Source organism: Octodon degus, unplaced genomic scaffold (assembly GCF_000260255.1).
Source record: "Octodon degus isolate 3935 unplaced genomic scaffold, OctDeg1.0 scaffold00255, whole genome shotgun sequence".
Classification (NCBI taxonomy): Eukaryota; Metazoa; Chordata; class Mammalia; order Rodentia; family Octodontidae; genus Octodon; species Octodon degus.
Genome location: NW_004524831.1, coordinates 1,370,606 through 1,380,936, shown reverse-complemented (window position 1 = coordinate 1,380,936; position 10,331 = coordinate 1,370,606). Strand labels below are relative to the sequence as shown.

General features: G+C 43.2%; 1 protein-coding gene and 1 pseudogene across 1 annotated transcript in view; both read left to right on the top strand.

Annotated features, from left to right (window-relative positions):
- Positions 1-10,277, top strand: part of LOC101585702 — a 45,562-nt pseudogene extending 35,285 nt beyond the window's left edge.
- Positions 1-10,331, top strand: part of LOC101570932 (zinc finger protein 791-like) — a 59,241-nt gene that overhangs the window by 40,667 nt on the left and 8,243 nt on the right. The window lies entirely within an intron of this gene.

Genomic DNA, 10,331 nt, shown 5'->3' with positions numbered 1-10,331 from the left:
GGGGGGCGGCCCGAGGGGGCGGGAGAGGGTCCAGCCCTCGCTGCGCCTGGGCTGGGACTGGTCCCGCCGGGGCAGGGTAGCAGGAAGCTCTCCACACACTCACCGGACCTGGGCTAGGACTGGGTCTGGGGGTTCCCAGAAGTCCTGCAATATATTTTTTATGATTTTATCTTGGGTACATTACCACTCTTTAATCCGTGGTTTTAACATTTGTGAAAATGCGTCACTGCTGTTTTCATATGCTGTAATGTTTACAATTTCCAATCCATCTAGGTATATCTGATAATTTAAGTACAAAATTTGTGTAGTTTAGATAGGAAGAGAGTCTGGTACAGTATCTAATTCTAATTTTCTCTGGACCTGCCATGCTAGCCCTGCCCCCGGGGTGCTGAGAGGGCAACTGAAACTGGGTGTGGTGGCATGTGCCTGTAATCCCAGCTCTTGGTAGGCTGTAAACAGGCAGATCACTACAAGTCCAATCTAGTAGTGAGACCCTGAACATCCTGTAGACCCTTCCCCAATAATACAAAAAAAAAAAAAAAATTCTACTAATTTCTTGATTTAACTGTTCTAACCTTTCATATTATCTCATGCAAGCAAAGACCTTTTTGTGGATTTCATCTTAATCTATTCCTTAATCTTTCTTGTATTTTTTTCTGTATTGATTCATATAGTTTTAGGATTGTTTTCCAGAATTTTATTATAATATACTGAGTTAATTTTTCCAGATGCCTTTGATATTTTTGAGTCTCACTTGTCATTTAAAATCTGTATGAATATTGAACAGTGAAGTTTTCCATAATCTGTGGAATAATTTTTGTTTTTTATGTCAGCATTTTTTTCTCTAATTCATTCATTCTTTTTCTTTTTGATGCAAGGTCTCACTATGCAGCTCAGGCTGGCCTTGACCTCTCTTTGTAACTCTGGCTGGCCTCAGACTCACAATGACCCTCCTGCCTCAGCCTCCTGAGTGCTGGGATCACAGGTCCGTGACACCGCATTCAGCTTTTTTCTCTAATTTTCTGAAGTTGATATCTTTATTCTTTTCGAAAATGTACATTCATTTCTTAATTTCTTTTGAAGTACTCATTTCTCCATCTCTGAAACAATCACAGGATGAACATTCAATTTCATGTTGTGAAATCCTTAATATTTAATCAAGCTTTTCACTTGAAATGTGTCATTAAAAACTTACAATCTGAAATTCTTAGGAGTATTCTAAATATGCTTTTGCAATTTATTTCTTTTTTATTTCCAATTTTATTGCAGAATTGTGTAAGAGTTTGTGTTGTATGAATTCAATTCCTTTGAAAACATAATGTTCTTTATGATTTTCTGCAAATGGTCTATGAGGGTGAATGTATTTGGTGGTTTTGAAAATGCTGTGTACCATGCAGGTATATCCTCAAACATTATAGCCTATCAATCCCTTGAAAATACGATGTTGCTTTCATTTGTTGCTAGATAGATTTTTCTGCCTTCTTCGGCTATCAATTACTGATGGAATTTCCTCAGACATAATTGTAAATAAGTAATTTTTTGCTTTCATTTTTATGTTTTTACCGTAGATAGGTAGATGCACTATTTAGAGGAAACATATTTAGAGGAATATGTTTAAGGAGCTGTTAGTTCTTTTTAGAGAATTTCCTTTTGTGTCATTGTCTGATCACTGTCAGTCTGACTTAGAGGTACACACTGAATATTACCAATACACTTTCAGCCGTTTATTTAATGTTAGACTTGTGTCTTTGCATAGCTTCCTTTTTTAAGAAATGTATTTAGTACAGCGTCTACAAGGTCTCACTACACAGATTGGACTCGTAGTAATCCTCCTGTTTTCAATCTCCCAGGTTTAGGGATTACAGGTGTGTGCCACTATGTCATTTTCGTGTGCCCAGGGGGTGGGGCCGGCATGGCGCCCCGAGGATCGTATACCTGGCCCCTGCGTGTGCCTAAGCAGGCGCTTAAATCCACTGAGCTATCTGGCTGGCCCTGCGTAGCTTCCTTTTTAATCAATCCTCATCAGTGTATATCTCATAACTACACCTGCCCTGGAAGTGATAGTGATAGAGGGAGAAGTCCAAATGACACTGGGAGAAGAACTGATCTCCCTGTTACAGATTGCTCAGAATAGGAACCAGATCAGCCAGATTGGAATTTGGAAAGCCATTTATTACTGAGCTCAGGGCACCCGATCAGCTCTCACGCAGGAGAGGACTGAAAGGCGGCTAGCCCAGGAAGCAGGGGGGGTTTAAAACATGGGACCACATTCTGTTTGGTAAACAGATTCATTGTCTGACACAAAACAGTGCTTTCAGGGTCAGTGTAACTACTACTCAAACTACATTTCCTGGGGCTTTCTTTTACTTTTTAGTTATCTTGCGACTGAGTACTTGCATGCAGCCTTGCATAGCCCGGAGGTTACAAGAAGTTAAAGCCCATTTAATTTCCTTTTGAAGTCATTTCTGTAACCTAACTTTGTTAACAGGAATTGGTGAGGGTTACGGGAATTAGTGAGGTAGGAATTTTATCTGGCAAACAGCAAGAAACAGCCACTAGTTACTGAACATCTTAGAACAGTGGTGAGTATACATTTTTACAGAACAGAAAACACAAGATTTACATTTTTTAATTATAATTCTTTTTTTAAATATTTATTTGTGTGTGTGTGTGTGTGTGTGTGTGTGTGGCCAGCTCAGCCCACCAGGGGGCGGGACTGGCTGGCATGTGGTGCTGGAGGATCGAACCGCGGTCCCTGTGCTTTGCTAAGCTTGTTCTAAATAGGTGCTTTAGACCACTGAGCCATCTCACCAGCCCCAAGATTTACATTTATAATCTCGAATATGAGTTGACCCATTACACTCCTAACCTAAAAAGTACCTGGGACGAGTTCGTGTTCTCTAAAACCCAAGAATGAGTTTTAGGAACAAACAGAGGTTAGGAGCAAAATATATTTATTGAGAGAAAGAAAGCTCCTGTCCAAGAGAGGGACAGGAGTGGGGCCCACGCAGGTGGTCCCCAGGAAGCTCTCTCTTCCAGGGACTTTTATAGAGGGAAACCATGTTGTGAGTTGGGTCTGAGGTGGTGGAGAACATGGGGACTTGCTTAGGTGGGCATGAGGTGGGACAAAGCTATGGTCAACTAATGAAATTACAAGCAGCATTGCTCAGATAAAATTGATCAAATCCAGTACCAAATGGGGAAGTGAGTCACATAGCAAGCGGGCATGAATATGGGACAGGGTCTCTTCCTGTTGGGGGTTGGGCTAGTGACTCATTTGGGCTCTTTCAAGGTGATTGATACCTATTTAGAATATCAATCCCTGATGCCCATCCCTAGGGAAGTATGTGGCTGTGTTTCCTCTTTTGTCTTGGTCTTGAGATGTGGCCCATATGGGAGTGTCTGTCTCTTTGAAGCTGCAGAGTCACCTTGTCTTCCATCTTGTCTCCTTGAGGGCCTGGCCCTGTCTTAACTGCCTATAATATTTCTATCTAATTCAGCTGCCTACAACAATAGGATTTGCACCGTACCCAGGTGTATAGACATTGGACAGCTCTGATACCTGTTGTCCCTTTCTGGTACTCTGACCTATTACACTTATGGCCAACATTGAGCTTGACCACTGCTTGTTGGGGATCTGCAGGTCTCACATTTGCAACCAGACTTGCTTATTGCTGCCTCGTCTGTGTAATATGTCTGAAATTCTCATGTTTGAAGATAGACAGATTAATGTACATGAACTTTCTTATTGATTATTTGCTATTTAAATATATTGTACCTATTTTTACTCATAAAGAAGCATGGTGAGCTATCATGATAATAAAGATAAATGTCCTGCATGGATTCAGAATATTTCATCATTAAGCCTTAGGCAATAGGTGAAAGTATCCTGGTGCCAAACACACCACCTGACTCACATGTTTCTCCATTTATCATCTGCCAGCCACGCTCCTTCTTTGGAAACCTTTCCTAAAATGACTGACAACATAATGCATTCTCTGGACATGGGAGAGGAGCCGCTGATCTGTCAATTGTGGTGAAGTCCGAAGTAAAGGAGAGGAGCATGGAGTGTATCAGCTAGTTCTTGATTCATGCATAGGTCTTGTGTTCTTCCATACCTCTGCTTTCTTTGGTTACTTTTCAGATAAGATTTGGATCTTGTTTTATTTTATTTTACAAAGTTTATTGGTACAATATAGATATGTACAATGATCACGTATATTGTGGGGAGTTTGAACCTGGATATCATATATCCTGATTTGACCTTTTTTTTCCTCAAATTGTCCTCCTGTCCTTTTAACCCCCTTCTCACACTTACAAAGCTTTGTTTCCATCTTATTCTTACCATTTTTTTCCCCTTTTTAGTCTTTCTTTCCTCCACCCTATCCCTACTTCCTCTTTTGAACAGTTTCTATTTCACCATCTCTTTTGTACCTTCGGTTCTTATCTATATTTTCACATCAGTGAGACAGTGTGATACACGTGTGTGCCTTTCATTTAAGAGTATGGTCTGAAGAGTCATCTTTTTATTTTATTTTTATATTTGATTGCTAAAATTTTGGTTTTTTATTTTAATTTTTAATAGATTGCAAATTGAAAATAAATTATTTACAAACATAAATGAATATAACAATAAAAATTGTCCAAAATAAAAATGAAGAAAGAATTTACAGATCAGTCATAATCGTTAACTGTCAAAACCAAGAAACTTATATTTATGTAATTAGAATTCTCAAAGTAGACAGGAGTAGGCAATAAATATTTAAAGATGTAAAAATTTCTGAATTTAGTTCAACTTATAATACCGCATTTCCAAGAAAAATGAACCTTTTGCACAAGAAATTTAAATAAAATCATACCAAGATACACAAAAATGAAATTGCCCAAAACCTATTGTAAAGAAAAAAATCATTAAAGCATGTACATAAAAAACATTAGCTATGGAAAAACAAAATTAAATAGCACCTTATTCCACATTAGAAAGAAAAAAAATGACCCAGTGTGTAAGAAACTAGACTAATTAAAGGACTGAAAGAAAAGATCTGTCCTCTTTGAATTTTATACTTAGCAAACATACCTTTGAAAACTAAAAGTAAGATTTTCTAGTTATACAAAATTGAAATATTTTAATACCTCCAGAAGTAGCATGTAGGAAATAACAAAGAGCATAATTCAAAAGGCAAGAGAAGTTGCAGTATGCTCCTGGATGAACAATAAAGAGCTCTCAATATGATAGTTATGCAGGACTATATAAAAGATATATTAGATGAACCCTAATTTAAAGGTCATTCCAGATTTCTGTGAAAGAGTACCAATCTTATGTTCGGTTATACACGTATTTTTTTGTATATGTGTGTATGAAAGACAGGAAAGAAGTAATATAAAGTCAACAGAAAATGCAAATATACTTTTTAAAGTTTCTAATACTAGGAGAAGATATCATATGTCTTTTAAATAAATTGTAAGTCATAGATATAGTGTAAATCTTACAACAAAAATTAAGATCAAGCAATAGTCAGAAAATTAAATACTAATTAATTCAAAATTAAATGTTTCAAAACAATTGAACAAGAAAAAGTTTTCATGATAGCAAAGAAGTACTAAGAGTAAAACATAAGATAAATACTGGAATGGCAAATAAATGACCAGCACTTCTAACAGTTTGAGGATAGGATATCGCACAAAGTTCTAGTGTGTTGTGGACATGCATAATGACCATGACAGTTACTGGTGGCTAGGCGTCACTCGTGGGACTGAGCTACAGCTGTTTCTTTGAAATCTACCCTGTAGACTCAGGTGGAATCATGACCCATAGGGTGGAAGAGAAGTCCATTTATAGAGTGTGCTGATGGAAATATTTTGCTGCTGAACATAAAAGAATAACTGAAAGACTACTACTGTATACCTCTTATTCTCCTGTGTTTAATGGTTTGCCCTATTTGGTGGGTTCTTTCCATTGTCATTCATTGGGCTGTGATCGATTTGCTCCCTCTCTAGAACATCATTTAGTAGTCTGTGTAGGCTTGGCTTTGTCATCATGAAATTCTTTAGTTGTTCTTTGTCGTGGAAGTATTTCACTTCTCCATTATACTTGAAAGAGAGTTTTTCAGGGTATATCAGTCTGGGTTGGAATTTGTTTTCTTGCAACACTTGAAGTACTTTGCTCCATGCTCTTCTTGATTTGATGGTTTGTGAAGAGAAATCTGCCATTATTCTGATGGGTTTTCCTTTAAATGTGATGTTTCTTTTCTTTAGCAGCTTTTAGTACCTGTGCTGAATTTCTGGGATCTTGATTATTATATGTCTGGGTGTGGTTTTAATTGGGTTGATGTTATTTGGCGTTGTCTATGCTTCGGTTACTGAATGTCAGATTGTTGCCCCATATTTGGGAAGTTTTCTACTATTACTTCTGCCCATATTCTTTTTACATCATTTGTATTGACTTCTTCCTTCTCATTGATGTTTATTAGTCTCACATTGTTCATCTTTGCATCGTCCTGCAGGTACTGAATTATTTTTTCCTGCATCCTAGTTGTTTTTAAGAGATCTTTTCTTACTTTTTCACTAGCTGTGATGGTGTCTTTAAGGTCAGAAAGTCTATTTTCACTTTCCCTCAAACGGTTTTGCCAGCTTGTTATTGAAGTTTTAATTTCCTGTATATTACTTTGAACCTGTTTCATACATTCTATTTCTTTCCTAAATTGCTTATTCAGGGGTTCCATCATTTTTATATTCTCCTCTATTTTTTTATCAGTGTATTCTTTAGAAGCACTTTATACTTCTTTGATTATAGTTATCACTACATTTTTTAGTTCAGAAATTATTTCTGATCAGATTTCTTCTTTACCTTTCTGCAGCTGTTTCTTTACTGCCAACGCTATTATTTCTGAGATATCTGGTGTGTGATTTCCAGTCTCTTCTATGCTAGTGTCTTCTTCATTTGTACTGGGTGGACTTGGGACCTGAGACTGCATTTTGTTCCTTCTCTTTGTTATTTTGTATACCACTGTCTTCTGACCTTTGGTGTAGAGCTTAGATAGAGTTATTACCTTAGCACCAGGTCCAGATCTACGAAGTTCAGATTCCACCAGGTGGTTGTTGCTTAGATCTACCTGGGATCTTACTGCTGTGCTCCACTTGTTTCTGCTGCAGCCGTTAGAGTTGAACCCTTTGTGTCACTCTGGCAAGATGTTCTGCTCCTGAATCAGCTGGGTGGCTCTTGTCTCTAGCCTCTTTGCAGGGAGATCTGCTGAAGGGTTCCATGCTGGGCCTGTGCTCTGGGTCTGTCAGGACCCAGCGGCCCTGGGTCTTCTTACCTCATGCATCAGGCCTGCGCTCTGGATCTATTCAGGATCCAGCGGCTTCGGGCAGTCTCAGCTCTCTCCCTGGGCATGTGTTCTGAGTCATCCTTTAGAAATAGATGTCCCAAGTTTAGCCTTTATGGTGGACTAGTACTCCATTATATGTATCTTTTTTATCCATTCTTTGATGGGCACTTGGGGTGTTTCCAATTTTTAGCTATTAGAAACTGCCCCTATACATAGCTATTAGAAATGGTGTTACTATACGTATGGCTATACATATACATAGAACATTTGCCAGTATACATATAGTACATATTAATGCACTATACATTAATTGCTTTGGTATGATACTTTTAATTCATTTGACAAAATACCATGAAGAGAAATAGGTTGGTCAAATAGGACTTCTTGGAGCTGGGGAGATAGCTTGGCAGTCTAAGTGCCTGCCTGGCAAGTGCAAGGACCTGGGTTGGATCTCCAGTACCGCATGCCATGTCAGCCTCAGAGCCCTGGGTTCCCTGAGCCAGCCACTGAAACTGGGCATGGTGGCACATGCCTATAATCCCAGTGTAGGGGAGGTTGAAACAGGAGGATGGCTACAAGTCCCACCTGCGTAGTGAGACCCCATGCCAAATAAATAAGTATTTTTTTTTTTTTAAAAAAAAGTACTTGTGGTACACGGCCCGGGGTGGCTGAGGGGCGGTACCTTCTGCAGCCTCCCCAGCTAGGGGATGTGAGGAGCTGCCTGTGGCCATGGAGGTGGGCCTGGCATCCCTGGTGGCCCCGCACGTCCCCGCAGGCCCCCTCGCCGTCACCCAGGAGCTCCCGGGCCGGGTCCATGAAGGTGGTGGCCTCAGGGCCTCCGGTGACCACGGCCACCTCAGCCCCTGTCACCCTGGCAGCGCTTGGGGAGGCGCGGGCCGTCAGGGGCTTGGGCCAGTCCAGACCTCAATTCCGGCCCCAGCCAATGCAGACGGCACTGACATGAAGATTCCGGAGGCCTCGTCCGAAACTCCATCGACACAGGTCGCCGCTGGCCCAGAGCCTCTCACGCCAGCAGCAGTGGCCTCAGGGACGGACTCTACGAAAACCAAAGAGGCGCAACGCCCACCAGGACCCCTTCCAGAACGGCGCCAGGGGCCCTTACCGCCAAACCTCCACTCGCCCCCAAGCCTGGAGTCGCAGCAGGCTCAGGAGGGACTGCACAGGCTGCAGCAGGACAAGTGACAAGCGGACATGGAACTGCAGCAGCCACATCAGCGTCAACAGGACAGGCTTATGAGAACCCTGCAGGGCCTGGCACAGGAGCTTCTGGGGCAAGTGAGGCTCCGGTAGCGGTCCTCACGGTGACCCCAGCCTCTCAAGTCCTGGGCTCCACGTCCAGCTTGGGACCTGGCATCTCTGGGCCTCGAAGCCAGGCTGCAGACACGCTGATCTACTTGGACTCAATGAGCCTCACGTCAGGGACCTTGGAATCCCTGGCAGATGATGTGAGCTCCATGCGCTCAGACTCAAGAGATAAACGGGCTGGCCCTGCGCAAGATGGACAGGTATGGCTTCCTTGGGGGCAGCCAGTATTCGGGGAGCCTAGAGAGCTCCATTCCAGTGGATGTGGCTTGGCAGCGAGAGCTGAAGTGGTTGGAGATATTCAGTAACCGGGATAAATGGCTGTCATGGCGTTTCCAGAAGGTGAAGCTATGCTGCTGGAAGAGGACCCCCTTGTCCCTCAGAGCCAAGGCCTGGCAGTACCTGTCTAATAGTAAGGAACTTCTAGAGCAAAATCCTGGCAAGTTTGAGGAGCTGTAACGGGCTCCCAGGGATCACAAGTGGCTGGATATAATTGAGAAGGACCTGCACCGCCAGTTCCCTTTCCATGAGATGTTTGCTGCTCGAGGAGGGCTTGTGCAGCAGGACCTGTACCGCATCCTTACAGCCTACACCATCTACCAGCCTGACAAGGGCTACTGCCAGGCCCAGGCCCCAGTGGCCGCAGTGCCGCTCGTGCACATGCCTGCTGAGCAAGCCTTTTGGTGCCTGGTACAGATCTGTGACAAGTACCTCCCAGGTTACTGCAGTGCAGGGCTGGAGGCCATTCAGCTGGATGGAGAAATCTTTTTTGCACTCTTGCAGCACATGGGCACCTGAGGCGGCAGCGCATCAACCCTGTGCTCTATATGACATAATGGTTCATGTGCATCTTTGCCCACACCCTGCCTGGGCCTCAGTGCTGCGTGTCTAGGAAATGTTTTTCTGTGAAGGTGTTAAGATCGTCTTCCGGGTGGCCCTGGTCTTGCTACGATACACCTTGGGGTCGGTGGAGAAACTGTGTTCCTGCTAAGGCATGTATGAAACCATGGAGCAGCTGAGAAACCTGCCCCAACAGTGCAAGCAGGAGGACTTCCTGATACATGAGGTAACCAACCTTCCAGTGACAGAGGCCTTGATTGAGCGAGAGAATACAGCCCAGCTGAGGAAGGGCAGAAAGGAAAACCCTGGGGAGAACTGCAGCATCGGCTCTCAGGGCAACTACCTAGATCCCGGGCTATTCATGAAGAGCGGCGGCCCCTGGGCCCCTCCTCCAGCCTCAGAAAGCTGGAGGGACCTTCGCCCCACCCCCTCCTGCCGAGAATCAGCGCTGGTCCTGCCCCAGGGTCTGTGGTCACTGCTGAGGGACTGCACCCATCTCTGCCCTCACCTACTGGCAACAGCACCGCTCCAGCTTCCAGTAATTAGGCCCGGCTACAGCAGGAGTGGCAGAAACAGGAGAAAGAGTGGGAGAGGCAAGAGAAAGAACAACAGAAGTGGGAAAAAGAGCAAGAGAAAGAACAGCAGAAGCAGGAGAAGGAGCAGCAGAAGCAGAAGGGCCAAGGCTGCAAGCTTTCCTTGCGGCGAAAGGCAGATGCGCCCCCAGCCCCCCATGACGGTGGGGATCGGTCCTCAGCAGCTGAGGCCCAGCACGACGCTTATTTCTGACCTTTGCATGGGGCTAGACTGCATGGCGACTTCCTCCCTCAGCCAAGAGCAGGC